Source organism: Musca vetustissima, unplaced genomic scaffold (assembly GCF_032173495.1).
Source record: "Musca vetustissima isolate MV318-11 ecotype Yass unplaced genomic scaffold, APGP_CSIRO_Mvet_v1 utg7685, whole genome shotgun sequence".
In the NCBI taxonomy this organism is placed as follows: Eukaryota; Metazoa; Arthropoda; class Insecta; order Diptera; family Muscidae; genus Musca; species Musca vetustissima.
This window is the reverse complement of record NW_026887687.1, coordinates 757,498-772,039: the sequence shown is the minus strand read 5'-3', so window position 1 is coordinate 772,039 and position 14,542 is coordinate 757,498. Positions and strand designations below refer to the sequence as shown.

At 33.2% G+C, this 14,542-nt stretch overlaps 4 non-coding genes across 4 annotated transcripts; 2 read left to right on the top strand and 2 right to left on the bottom strand.

Moving 5' to 3' along the window:
* Nucleotides 1-6,491: 6,491 nt before the first annotated feature.
* LOC133335389 (U1 spliceosomal RNA) lies at nucleotides 6,492-6,657 on the bottom strand. Its single transcript, XR_009754521.1, has one exon. It is a non-coding gene; the product is annotated as a U1 spliceosomal RNA (small nuclear RNA).
* A 463-nt stretch (nucleotides 6,658-7,120) lies between these two features.
* On the top strand, nucleotides 7,121-7,286 carry LOC133335390 (U1 spliceosomal RNA). The gene has a single exon (XR_009754522.1). It is a non-coding gene; the product is annotated as a U1 spliceosomal RNA (small nuclear RNA).
* A 4,072-nt stretch (nucleotides 7,287-11,358) lies between these two features.
* LOC133335388 (U1 spliceosomal RNA) lies at nucleotides 11,359-11,524 on the bottom strand. Its single transcript, XR_009754520.1, has one exon. It is a non-coding gene; the product is annotated as a U1 spliceosomal RNA (small nuclear RNA).
* A 495-nt stretch (nucleotides 11,525-12,019) lies between these two features.
* Nucleotides 12,020-12,185, top strand: LOC133335387 (U1 spliceosomal RNA). Its single transcript, XR_009754519.1, has one exon. It is a non-coding gene; the product is annotated as a U1 spliceosomal RNA (small nuclear RNA).
* Nucleotides 12,186-14,542: the final 2,357 nt, after the last annotated feature.

The window sequence follows — 14,542 nt, the reverse complement described above, 5'->3', positions numbered from 1 at the left end:
ATATTTTAAAAACTATTTCTTAAAGACCTCAAAGCGCGCATTTCCTTAAATATATCTTTTGGGACCCTCAGATCTATAAGTGTAACAAACAAGAATTAAAAAAATCTTAAATAATAACGGATCTTTTAAAAATATTTCTGCAATTATTTTCAGAGCTATGATTGGATATTTTTAAAAATACTTTTAAAGCACTCTAAGAGCTATGATTGTGGATTTTTTCAATATATATTTTGGCAAGACATTTCAGACCTATAAGTTGAGATTTTTATAATATTTCTATAATTACTATTGGAGATAAAAATATGAAATCTTTATACATATAAATATTTGTAGATGAGCTATAGATGTAGAATTTTTAAAATTATTCCTAAAGGACTCTCGGAGCTTAGTGCTGATATTTAAAATATATTTCCCAAGAACATGATGTTTTTCAGGAGGTGGACTCCTTTTGATTGTTTTTAACATTATTAGGTTTTAAAATTAAAAAGCTTTTTAATGACTAGCAATTTTTAAAAAAATATCAGCGTGCATTTTTAAAAATTTGTGTTTGCAATGGCTATATGTTTAATTTTCTATGAATATTTGTTCACGGACTATTAGACCAGAAATTTAAAATCCAAATATAAAAAAATTCTATTAAAATTTTTGTATGTTATTCTTTATTCACTACACCAATCCATTTAAAGAAATATGTCACACACACAAAATTATATCCCACATTTCAATATTCAACCTCTGACCATGTCTTTTGATTTATGCTATTCTAACATAAGAAAAAATATGTCGGTTATTTATTCACATGAACTCAATTAGAAAAGATCGCGCAGTATATTTCGACAACTTGATACTAAATCACATTTAACAATTTTTTCTCGCTCTACAAAATGTTAATTTAGCATGCAACATATTTCATCATTTGTTTGTTGATATGCAGCATGCAACATAAACTGTGGCAAAAAAAACACACACACACAAAAACTATTTAACCAAAAACAACTGAGTCAAAAAGAAAGACAAAAACACGTCACAACGCCACAGTCGTATTCATACATATGGCGATAAGTAAATATGTGTTTTTCGAATATGCATTTCTAACGCCATTTGATATGACAAAATAGCACCGAGTATTTCTTCTGGCTTCTATGCCAAAAAATGAAGCTAAAGAAAAAAACGCGGCAAACACTGCTCCACAAACATAACAGCTCCAACTATTTTCCATGCCACAAATCTGTAATTTTGTAGTTTTTTTCAGACTAGACGGTTTCTTTAAGTGTTGGTTCGTTCGTCTGTTGGTTTTTCTATCAAACATATTTCGTAAGACCGAAAGTAAAACAACAGAAAATAAAATAAAAAAACCAAATAATTGAAATTGATATTTTAACGCCATAGTTTAAATTTCAGATATCTGCATACATGCATATACTTACATACTCTTTTATAAACAAAAAGTAGAAAAAATATTAAAGAAAACTGTGTTGCTAGTCTGAGTCACAGACAGAAAGCCAGCAAAAAAGAAGGTGGATATCACATGAGAATCAAATTGTCGTGTCGGCAATTGCTGTGATCTCCAAGTAAACAAATCCATATGTGATTTTTATGCAGATGTTATCGTATTATTTTATTTTAGTAAAAAAAACATAAAAAAGCTAGTATCATGTTTCGAAAAAAAAAATATTATTCAATAGCGATACGTAATATTGATTGTAATATTAAAACAATAATACCGCACCTTATGAGTAGTCAGTTAGACATTGTCACAGAAATGTGCGTACAATGATGGATCAAAAGTCAATATTTTTAAATTTCAAATAATTCTTAACCTGAAGAGAACCATTATAACTTAAGGTTCTTATTTATAAAAATTTCCATGACTGTCTGAGCTTAATGGTTGATATTTAAAATTATTACTTCAAGGGCAGATTTTCTATGATTAATTCAGGGGTAATTCCAATTCATTATCAGAGAATTTATTATTACATGCGCTATTGGAGTCGAAACATAAAGTTTCCGAGGAGTCTCCTTATTTACTATCAGAGCTGTAACTGTGAACTGCCAGTCCCACGCTAGTGGGTATATTAACACTTTGAGGGTTCTAATCCAGAACTTTTTTATGTTTGAAATATTATCGAAGCTAAAAGCCTGTACAATTTTTGATTCTCTTCCCATTGATTTGTTAAACTCGGGGCGAAATGGGTTATTAAACGGTTCCCTCAGTATTAAATCATCTTATTATAAGAAACGATTTTGTTAGCGTATTATAAATGTTTGTTTTATTAAGACTTTGGACTGAGAACAACCTTGTATTCAGTGTACACCACAATTATGGGCCGATGGAAATGAGATCCGACTGGCAAAGGGCCTAGTTAAAACATACACTAATAAGTTTGGATCACCTTCAGCATTAAGTGACACCCACTACATGAGACTTATTTTTCCCATTGCAAATTAAGAATTGCAGATATTTTGTCTAGGGTAAAACATAATCTCATGAAATATGATGACAAAAATGCTGCTATGTATCGATACCTTCCGATTTTCTATATTTTGAAGTTAAAGAGTAAACTTTTCCACTTGTACCTTTTTATACCCTCAGATTTATGGCTAATGTATATACACTTTGATACTGTGAAAATCTACCTCATCGAAATATAGGTTTTAGACCCCAAGTTTCTTTGGACCATATCCTTTTTAGAAAATTTGGAGTAGATTTACACATAACCTGTGTATAACTTCGAAGACCTTCCCCGCAAACCATAGGAAGAGCTTATATATCTTTCGGCACACCGACCCACTGACACTTTTTTACTTGTTCAATAAATCGTATTTTTTCAAAACTTTTTGATATGAGAATACTAATAACACACTTTTATAACCTCATCTACTAATTATGCTTATATATCTTTCGGCACACCGACCCACTGACACTTTTTTACTTGTTCAATAAATCGTATTTTTTCAAAACTTTTTGATATGAGAATACTAATAACACACTTTTATAACCTCATCTACTAATTATGTCAAATAACTTAAAACCTACGCTTTGACCCGAATCATACTTGTCTGCTGCTATAATCTCTATATCATACAAGTCTTAAGAAAAAAATTTAACAATACCATTTTGAGCCATCATAAATGTAGCTTCCGTTAGAGGCATTTCAAAATTAAATTATGATCGACAATTAAAACAAAATGTATCTGCTAATCTATGGCTAACCTGATGATTAAGTTTTCTTTAATTTAATGACCAATATTTGAAAATTATTGAGCATTAAGCGTAAGCGACCACTACTTCGTTCGATCTCCTGCGCAACAAAAAAGTTGAAATAAGTCATAAGACCAACTATAAAAATCAATTCAATGAATTGTGCTGAATAAATTTTTATTGTTATTAGTCAATGCAGAATCACACACACAAAGCCAAACGAAATTGAACACAATTATATGGGTATAGACATATGTTGGCGTTGTAAAGCGAGAAGTGGTTAAGTCCACATGACATAAAAATACGCATAATCCATTGTGGTATTTTTCTGTGCTCTAGAAAAAAAATTAAAAAATATAACTTTCTTTTAATCAATTTATCAGAAATCATTAGATTTGCTGGCAGTCTGATTCTTGGCTACCTAGTTAATAGTAGCTTTTTGTATTGTCATTTTTATAGACCACTTTCCACCCTCTATTTCGTCACCCATATTTATTTCTAATTATAATTTCATTTCACATGGACTTAGTCGGTTTCCCTTTCCTCCAAATAAAACATTCGTACTAACCATAGAGCATTTTGTTGTATTGCATTTTATGCGTCTTTTTGTCAATAATGGTTTAGTACCCCTAGTTGGAACATGAGCTTTTAGATTTTCATTATGTATTTGGAATTCTTTTGATTTGTATTTTTTGTATTCTCATTTATGTAGCCAGTTGTATTACAATTGTATGTCTGTCCGTCCGTCTGTACGGCTTATTGAACCTTGCAACATTTTTTTCAGACTCATTGACAATGCGATGATTTATGCACCTGGTGCCTCTGGTTGTGGTATTGTTAACGAACCAAATCAAACGAATTTGCACGTGGGCTCTGGACATAGTCATTGCCTGCTAAAGGAATACTCACAGAAATTAACGACACAGAAAAACCAAAATCGCATATTGCAATTGACTAATGTAGGCCAAGAAGCCCGGAAATGCAATAGAAAATATAATAAATATATTTTATATTACATTTTCCAATTGATAAAATCAATGACTTAGTAGCATTGCCATATTAGGTGTCAAATTCAAATTTAGTAATCGATGCAGGTTAGCCACCTGCACCGAGTGGAAATAATTTTGGGCATATTATACCCTTTTTCATAGCATTTAGTAGGAGTCATAGAATCAATTAAAAAATGGCTCTAACAACCTGCTAGCAGATAATTATCAATGACATAGTCCCCCTATATAAGGCCACGACCGATTTAAGGAATTGAAAATACACAACATGGCGGAGGATATAAAAAGTTAAGCCCTATCGAACATAACATTGTATAAATAAAAAAAAAATCGGTAGGTCAACTCGATCTTAAAGTACAATGATCAAGCCTCACTTCAGGGGAACCGAAGTAACCTCTATACCAGGAGTACACGCCATCCGGATATATCGATATTATTCTGTTTATAGATAATGGTTCTGTAGTCGAATATTTGTGTGGCTGAGTGTAGGTTAAAATTTAACTGGTTCGATCATCACAAAGCCAATGGATGTCATCCGCGACCATAACCAGAACTTCATGCTGGTCTTTCCACAACTATGGCCTGTACTTCGATTAGTTATAAGTCATAATGTACATACATAGCTAGATCAGTTCACAAATTTTTGTAGGGTATAATCACATATATTCCAATATTGTCATCTACGCGTCATAAATATTAACATTCAACTACCCTTTCTCAGTAAATGATGAGTTCCCTATGGAAAATAAATGTATTCCTATATCAAAATATATTATATATTATATCCTCCCGTACTAACTGAGGTATACTCTATCACTTCCCCCGCTAAACCCAACATCCTATTGCAAATACAAATGAAAAATCGTTCAACAAATCTCTGAAATTGTAATTCGAGGTTTATGTTAACAACTTTCTTGAATTTTGTCACCCAGAAAAAACCAAAAACAAAACAATGACAACAAACAGAACAAAGGTGGTATTGCTCACAAAACAAAGCAAAAACTGCTCTACACGAATCACGCTTTTAATTTTTTGTTTTCTAAAATATTTAAAACAAATTTACAGTCCTGTCCAGATTTGTGTCGTCGCCGCGGCTGTGCTTTATGCTGTTTTGACTAAATGCTTTGCTTGTCTCCTCTAACTGTGATGTGGTGTTTGGGGTTTTATTTCACTCGAACTCATACATGTACCAAAAACAGCATGAAACAAACTGTTTTTCTTCAAAAAGAGTTTGTCGAGGGACCAGCACCAGCTACTCCTGTAACGCCGCATTTAAAATGTGTTTGTTTTTTGGTTTCTGTCATTTTCTTCTTTGATTTCTTCCCTCTCTTCCATGAATTATCCATTATGCAATTGTCTGTCTGTGTGTTTGTTATTGTTCATAGATGGTGTTATTGTTGCGATTCGAACAAAAAATGATTGGAAAATTATGTTTTTTTTTGTCATGGTTGTTGCTATTGTCCAAGGAGATTTTTTTGCAGGTATTGTAATTTATTTGGGTTACAAATGCCAGTGGTGTTGATTTGTTTTTTGTCCCTAGTGCACTTCAACATTGTGTGGTCTTTGCATGTCCGCCATGCAAAATCTGAAATGTGTCTTTAATGGCGACGTTAATTAAAATACACTTTTCATACTCCCATGACGTGATTAGCAAGAAGGACATAATATTGAGATAAAAAACGAACAAAAAATATATACATAAACAAGGAGAAAAATTACATTTTGAAAGCACCAAGGACTAAAGACACATACTCAACATTTCTAATTTTAAACTTTTAACATCAATTCTAATATACGGTTAATAAAGTATATCTATTTTGTAAATATGACATATTTTGTTAGCACTCCTTTATAGATACCAACTGAATACAAAAGACACTGGAATTGAGAAGAAACACTATTGTAAGTAATGAAGTCGATTTTTAGTCGACTGAGAAGAAAATACAAATACCATGAGGTCACCTGCTCTTTTATAAATTGTATGCGATATGTCCTCGCTCTTCGGAATAAGTACTCTGTTTTGAAATAGTTGTTTTAAATCCAACGTATTTCAGAACGCAATCCTATTTCAGACAATTTGTATCACGTAACTATCGGTTCGAATTATTCGATGTAGACCAAACTTAACAAATCACACCTTTCAACAAATTTAGTACATGGATTTTTGTATGACCACTCCTTCTTTTCAACAAAGAGGCAATATTTCGAGTAGCCCCATATAAATTTAAGTTAACATTGCCAAATAAACATAACAAATTTAATCTCAATATTAATTATAATATTTCGGGACGGCGCGTACGCCATTCCCGGCTAACAAAAATTACACGCACGAGTTATTCACATTAGGAATAATCGCGGAGGTCAACTCAATCGTATAGTGCAATGATCAAGCCTCACTCCGGGGGAACCGCCTTCATGATCACGGTAACCCCTACGCCAGGTAAGTATGCTTTTGGCAGGGCTCAGTGAACATTATTAGTGAGAGGAATCATCAACTAAATGAGAATTATATTCGAGTTAAACATAATGCTGCAAATGATAATGTTACTCTGACCAAAGAAATACATTGAGTTTGTTGTTTGAAGCAGCTATTAGATGCTTTAGGGGTTGACTTAAATGAATAGAAAAATAATACAATGCATCCTTCTATTCCTTACTTGTGTCCGCACATACAGAACATTTCGAGAATTTAACCAGTGAAGTTATTTTACAGAAAATACAAAATTATTTTCTACCTGACTTGGGTTCAAATTAGCATTCAACCCCTAGAACATCAAAATCATCATGACCTTGTACCCATTTCGGTATTTCAGTGCCACTAAAAATCTTCGAATTCAATTTCATTTAGAATATTTCTCATTTGGTTTATAAAATCTCCCACCTAAATAGTTCGCCTTGAGTTGAGAAAAGCATACTTACCTGGCGTAGGGGTTACCGTGATCATGAAGGCGGTTCCCCCGGAGTGAGGCTTGATCATTGCACTTTACGATTGAGTTGACCTCCGCGATTATTCCTAATGTGAATAACTCGTGCGTGTGATTTTTGTTAGCCGGGAATGGCGTACGCGCCGTCCCGAACTGAGTTGATACATAATATATGATAAAAATGGTTTCTAGTAAAGGTATACACTATTTGAAGGTCCTAATCACACTGTTTAACTGCTATACAGATCCAGTGTAATAGTACTTGATGAAGTTTCGTAATACTGAATGATTTAAGTTCAAATCGAATCCAGGGTGCTGGAGGAGATCTGACCAACAAAGCTGCTCTAATTTGGCATTTTGGGATGTCCGAGGATAAAATACCACCTCACAGAAAATTTGTGTATGCCGATCCATGTTTTGACACAACTCGATTTTTAATATTTCGAGGGTAACGCAAAAGTAACAACATCACAGGAGCAACAAATTCAAATAAGGACTCCTTGAGGAATGATGACAAATATCGATCCTTAATATGGTTTAATTTACTTCGTATATAGAATATAGCCTTATTTTTTAGTTTTCGATTTAATTACCCAGCTTCTTCTATACTCCATAATTATATTCTTCCTAATTTATGAAGTAGATATCTAATTGTAGAGATTAAAAAATCACTTAAAAAATGCGACAAATCTGGGGCGTGTAAGATAATTATGGAGTCATTGCAACAAATGTCATAATTTAATTGCCTCGCCTACTAAAATATATATCACGCAATAAATAAAATCAGAAAAACCCCATAATTACAAGTAAAAACCGCAATGAATTGTTATTGAATATTGGCATGGAATGTTACACAAATTCTGGCGACTTACGCATAGCCAGTTAGTTTTATGCTACCACTTTTCAGTAGAAACAAAAAAAAGCAAACCCAAATTCCAAATTTAAACCGTAATTATTTTCTTGGTAAATGGCAAATATAAAATACAAAAAAAAAGTAACAAAACTGTGTGTTAATAAATTAAAACAAAATCTAAAAAATGTTGTTCTTAATACGCAGTGATTATAATCAAAAGACTTAAGACACAAACTTTGTTCGTTTGTCGAAAAAAGTAAATCGAACGCAACTCTAATTTGAATGTTGACTTTTGTGTTCTGTTTTTGCTTGTTCATTTTTCATAACATATCAAACAGACTTTATTCGAATTAAATTGGATTGTTGGCTATCTAACTATTTTCCACAAACCCACTTAAATTCTATGCATTTTTTATAACTGAGTGGAGCAAAGCTCAAAGTGTAACGAATTGCCCCCTTTGGATTCTTGGGGGTTTTGGGTTATACTTTGCAAGCATTCAAAATTCAAGTGGCGAATATCCGTTTCACTTGTCCATTGAATTGTCACAACAATCACGTTTTATCATGTATCATGCTGGTTCTCTGTTGACCGATCGGACACAGTTCTCAAAAGAACCAAATGTCAATCACGAAAATTTACGCACATTTCACACAAAATTCAACAGATATGGGTCATTCCCAATATGATCAAAACAATACCAAAATTTTTGGCGATATATTTCATGTTGACAAGCCCTTCTATTTCTGTTGGATATCTAACGGATAATGCTTATTAGTGTCAATTCTATGCCATTCAATGACACAGCAGCACATGTCCATTTTTTGTGTTGTTCACACACTTCAATGTCAACTTTGAAATGGAATTTACCATAGCCACAAATCTCAAGTGGAGCAGTACTTTAGACCCCACGAGAACAAGAAAACAAAAACGTTCAGATTTATAATTGGTATCTAAAAACAAAAGCGATCTAAAGATAAGATTTGTTTCACAGTTATCTGCTGTGGTATTGATTGTTTTTCGCATTGCTGCGATTGTGCTGCATTCAAATCTTGAGAAATAGAACTCACTCACTCGGCTTAATTAAACAATAAAAAAAAACCCAGAGTCATAAATTTTGTAAAAATCAAAATATTGAAAACAAAGCGTGGACCGCCAACTCAAAAGGCAAATAAATGATTTTCCAATTAAAAGGAATAGCAGACATAAAAACAGAAACTATGCCATACATGATTTATGTTTTATGGAAAAATAGAAAAAAATGTCTACTCGTAAAAGATTTGACTGTATGATTTTTGATTAATGGTGGTATATTAAAATTTAACAAAAATATATAGTGGTATTACATAAATGTGTCAATTAATTAAAATAGTACCTTTAAAAATATTGCCTAAAACTACAAGCAAGGTGAGTTCTCGATTAGATCCAAATGCTGACCATAAGTTAAAACTCTACAAAGGTAGAGTCCTCGAGGAAAAACTAATCCAGATTTATATATTTTGTTGCATAATGATTTTGAAACCCCCCATTCAAATTTTGATTAAAGTAAATAGATATTGGTATATGGTGCGAATGGAGTAAACAAATTGATTCAAACATGGTACATCGTAATATGATCATTAGATCCACTCCTTCTTATAGCCCCTTTATTTGATTTTATTTTGTATTTGATTTTATCCAAACGGAAACCAAATATGGACACCTTCTTCCAGTGTTTTTTTATCGTTAGTCAACATTTTTATGATAAGATATATGTATCGCATAATGCGAATAGAGAATCGAATTTGTTTCTAACTTTGCATATCATAGTATTTTATTGAACAAATGATCGCAATATGAAAAAATATGTATCTCATCAAATGTGTAATATGCCCTTGATTTTATTTAAATATTTCACATTTTTCAAATTGTCCATATATTTGTATTTTAGATTCTCAATGGTTAATATATACTCCAAAAAGTATCAAAATAGGTTAATGTTTTCTTAAGTCTTTCTACTCCCATTTGAGATAGCTATACGCATATAGTTTTTTCACTAAGCATGTTTGTGTCTTAAGTCTTTCGTTTTGGATTTAATATATGACTGTGATGCAACCACGCTACGCAGTCACAATTTGACGATAAACAAATACCGAATGGTGGTGTTGCCCGACTCAACCAGTATTCTATAAATTATATATTTGTTGCCCGTCAGCCCGCCAGCCAACCGACCAACTAACCAGATAATCCTTAATATGACAAGCCGCATAACTAGATTAGTTCGGCTTGGTGATGGAGCTGCTGTGGCTGCTGGACGCGCATTAATGCGTTCATTTGGCCCGTACTATTTCACTCAGCGTGTGAATGAAAGTGAGGCGGTAAATCAAACGTTTACAGCTGTAATTTTGCAATCTTAAATTACAGCAAATTGTTTTGGGATTCCAAATGAAATGAACAACAACAACAAATGTTTTTTGTTGTTATAATGATAAATGAATGTGGTGACACTAGTTTGTAATAGAGTCATTTTATGCTTCAGTTGAGAATTATCAAAGGAATGTTGTTAAGCATATTTTTATTTTTTGTTCACACAGAAGATGCTCCCAACCCACAATTTCAAAACCTAAGCAAACGAAATTTTAATTATATTTTAAGGATTAACATCATTTACCCGTAAATTATATACCCAGTGATTTAAGCCAGTAATTTTCAGACATTATGATATTTGTAGTGGAACATGTATACCGCTGACAGCTGCTTATGTAATCAAGAAACATTTTGAAAAGTAGGACATTTACACCTAAAATTTATTCCAGCAACCACCAAAGATTACAACAGGTATGAGTTGGAACATTTTGTTGGAATAGTTGTTGTGTTAGCTACAATTATTCGTTATTGGTGGCGTATTTTAAGCTCACAAAGATGACATACTGAGGAGATAACGATTTGTAATACCAGCAACAACAATAGCAAATGTTGACGTTTAAACTAGTGATATTTTGAGAAAATCATAAAGTTGACTTTTCAAGATCAACTTTCGATTTTCTCCTTAAAAACTTCGTTTTTTTATCACAAAGCTCAAATTGCCCAAAAATTGCACTTTCCGGAACTTTACTTTATCTGTTCACAATAATTCATATAAAAAATCGAATTCGTCGTTTTACAGAAGTCAGTAAAAGTAGAAAATCGATTTTGAACAGTTTTGACAAAATCGAAAAGTCGACTTTTCAGTCAAAGGCAAAAATCGACTTTTTGGTCAGAGGCAAAAATCGAAAAGTCTAAAAGTCTACTTTTGCGCTCGACTACGTATCCCTAGTTTAAACAATATAAATGTGACATACTGACACGTTTGTTTAGAAATTAAATGCACAATATGCTTAAATTTATCAAATAAAATCGGGACGGCGCGTACGCCATTCCCGGCTAACAAAAATTACACGCACGAGTTATTCACATTAGGAATAATCGCGGAGGTCAACTCAATCGTAAAGTGCAATGATCAAGCCTCACTCCGGGGGAACCGCCTTCATGATCACGGTAACCCCTACGCCAGGTAAGTATGCTTTTACAACCTCTAAGTGAATATCTTTAGTGATAGAAATCCTCAACTAAATGAGAATTATATTCGAGTTAAAAATAATGCTGTAAATGATAACGTTACTTTGACCAAATATATTCCCTGAAGTTGGTGGTATGAAGTAGATATTGGATAATTTAGGGGTTGATATAAATGAAAAGAAAAATAATTTTCCAACACAATACAATGCATCCTTATACCCCTTACTTGTGTGCGCACATACAGAAAATTTCGAGCATATAAAAGGTGAAATTCTTTTACAGAAAATACAAAATTATTTTCTACCTGACCTGGGTTCAAATCAGCATTCAACCCCTAGAACAGCAGCACTGCTATAATCTTAAAAATCATCATGACCATGTAGTCATTTTAGTATTTCAATGCCACTAAACATCTTCGAATGTGATATCATTTACAATAATTCTCATTTGGTTTATAAAATCTGCCACCTAAATAGTTCGCCTTGTGTTGAGAAAAGCATACTTACCTGGCGTAGGGGTTACCGTGATCACGAAGGCGGTTCCCCCGGAGTGAGACTTGATCATTGCACTTTACGATTGAGTTGACCTCCGCGATTATTCCTAATGTGAATAACTCGTGCGTGTAATTTTTGTTAGCCGGGAATGGCGTACGCGCCGTCCCGAACTATTTTAATAAATTTAAAAAGTATGTATATATTTTCCATTGAATTGATAATAATTCCCCACTGTGCAATGTTCCTGGATGGTTTAGCAACATGCCTCAAAACATTGTGTGTGGGTAGTCACAACATGTGTAGCGTAAAAATATCCCAAGATGTAAACAGTAATTTTGAAAACAATTTTTTAATATGGGTCAATAAATTTAAGACACATATTACACTTCACCACGACCACACACAAAGGCTATAGACATTTTCTTCGTGTATTCAGTGACCACAGGAGAGATATGTTTTACTGCAATACACAATGCCTACCTCGAGTGTGGGCATTGAAATGCTCGTAATTCATTACAATTACATCGAGACTTATTATCCTACACGATAGAGGCAATGTTTTCAATTTTTGGCGAAAGCACCCATGTGTCTTGTTTTTTGTGGCACATACATGCATACATATTCCCTTCTCTTTCGGTTGGGCAACATGTAGGGATGCCAAATTTAAAAATGTTTTTATTGTTTGAACATCAAATCACGCATTCCTTCCACGGTATGAATATAAAAATCCTCCATATTGCTACGGTGTTCTTGGTGTTCTATTGGAATATTTTTTGGCCATTCAGTTTCATATGTAGACCTTCTGAAACTCTCTGATATTTTATATAAAGAACCTTCGATGTGAAAATATGATCTTCTGTAGGTAGACCGTACGGCTTTCTGTACGAAAATATTCTGGTCTTGTGCAAGAAGTACTTCTGCCATTTCTGTATTTTATAGAAATACATTCTCTCTTTATAAAGACTTTTTGTCTTCTAGGAAGATTTTGCCTTTCAGGTCTTTTATAGGAACACTTTCGGATCTCATATTTTACAGAAAAAACTTTTGGTCCTCAAAAAGAAATCTTAACAGATGTCATTCTGGATTTCTATAGAAAGGCTTTCGATTTACTATTTGGGTTTCTATAATAGTTGTGGTCTTCATTAGCAAGTTACTTGAAAAGGCGATCTTTACAAAATATTCTAGCCATCAGGACCAATCGTCTGGTTTTCAATAAGAGGATATTATAGTCTTCTGTACCAAGTCCTTCTGAACTTTGTTAAAATCTTCCTTGGACAGCCCTGTGCCCCATTTAATACACCATGTGTCTGTTTTCTAAATGTTTCATTCATGGTTTTCTTCTCTTCTGGAATTTTCGTTTTTATGCTCAGTTTGAAAAAAAAAACTTTACTTTAACTAGTCTGGACCATCGTTCCTCCACACGCCAACAATTGAACATTTCTCAGCTAATTTAATTTTTATTATTTTTTTAAATGGTTCGCCAATCGTCCAACCATCCAAACTATGTTATGCGAGTGACCCAAATACAAATACCAGTCTCAGCCGTTGAATGCCACAAAATAGCCAAGGAGAAGGTGGATGTGGAGAAACGGCACAGCCAACCACTAGACATAACCAAAAGTTGGTTGACTTGAATTTTGTTATAGTTTTCCACCTCCCCACCTGGCATGTCTTACCGACCACTGATTATATAATCCTTTCGCTACAATCGCCAGCCGAAGTGTAAAATAGCTTTGGGTTATTTATCGTTCAAATCGAACAAATGGTAAATAGTATTAGTCTTTCCTCCCGCAAAGAAAGGATTGTGCACAGAGCCCACCAAGAGTAGTCAAAACAAAGTTTCGGCTATGACCTGTGTCTGTCGCACATTCGTTTTGCCTTCACTTCACTTTACATTGAAATGTGGCCGCATTTGTTACATTTATTTGAATAAATGTGTCAGTAGATTAGATATTTGGAACGAATTTTGAAAATAATAGCAGTAAGGAAAGGATCAGACAGGATGGCTGTATGATATATTATATTACATTGTAAATTTGGTCGAAGTATTTATTGGATACTATATATTTTATACCATAGTGTTATGCAGTTACTAAACCACCCAAAAAACTACTGGTCTTCATTTCTATGAAGATTTTCTGTAAAAAGTGTACTGACCTTATATGTGTGGACCCTCTGGTCATCACTATGTATTTATATCATTTCACATTAATACAAATGAATACCAATTATATTTCTCCACTTTGATTACAAGGTTACATTACTGCCAAATTTATATTTTTTTATTTATCAGATGTTCTTCAGCAGTCGTTTTTTAGATTTTTATCAAATATCAGTAACAAATACTTCTACATATAGAATTAATTCACACGGTTACAATGAATGGTGTGGTATAAAAAATGTTTTTCAAACTATATGCATGGCATTTTCGAAGATTTTCCCATGAAAACGCCAAATATTGCTACTGTTGCATAACATTGGCCATAAATTTCTTAACCAAGTATTAGCATTAACTCTTTTTTACGAG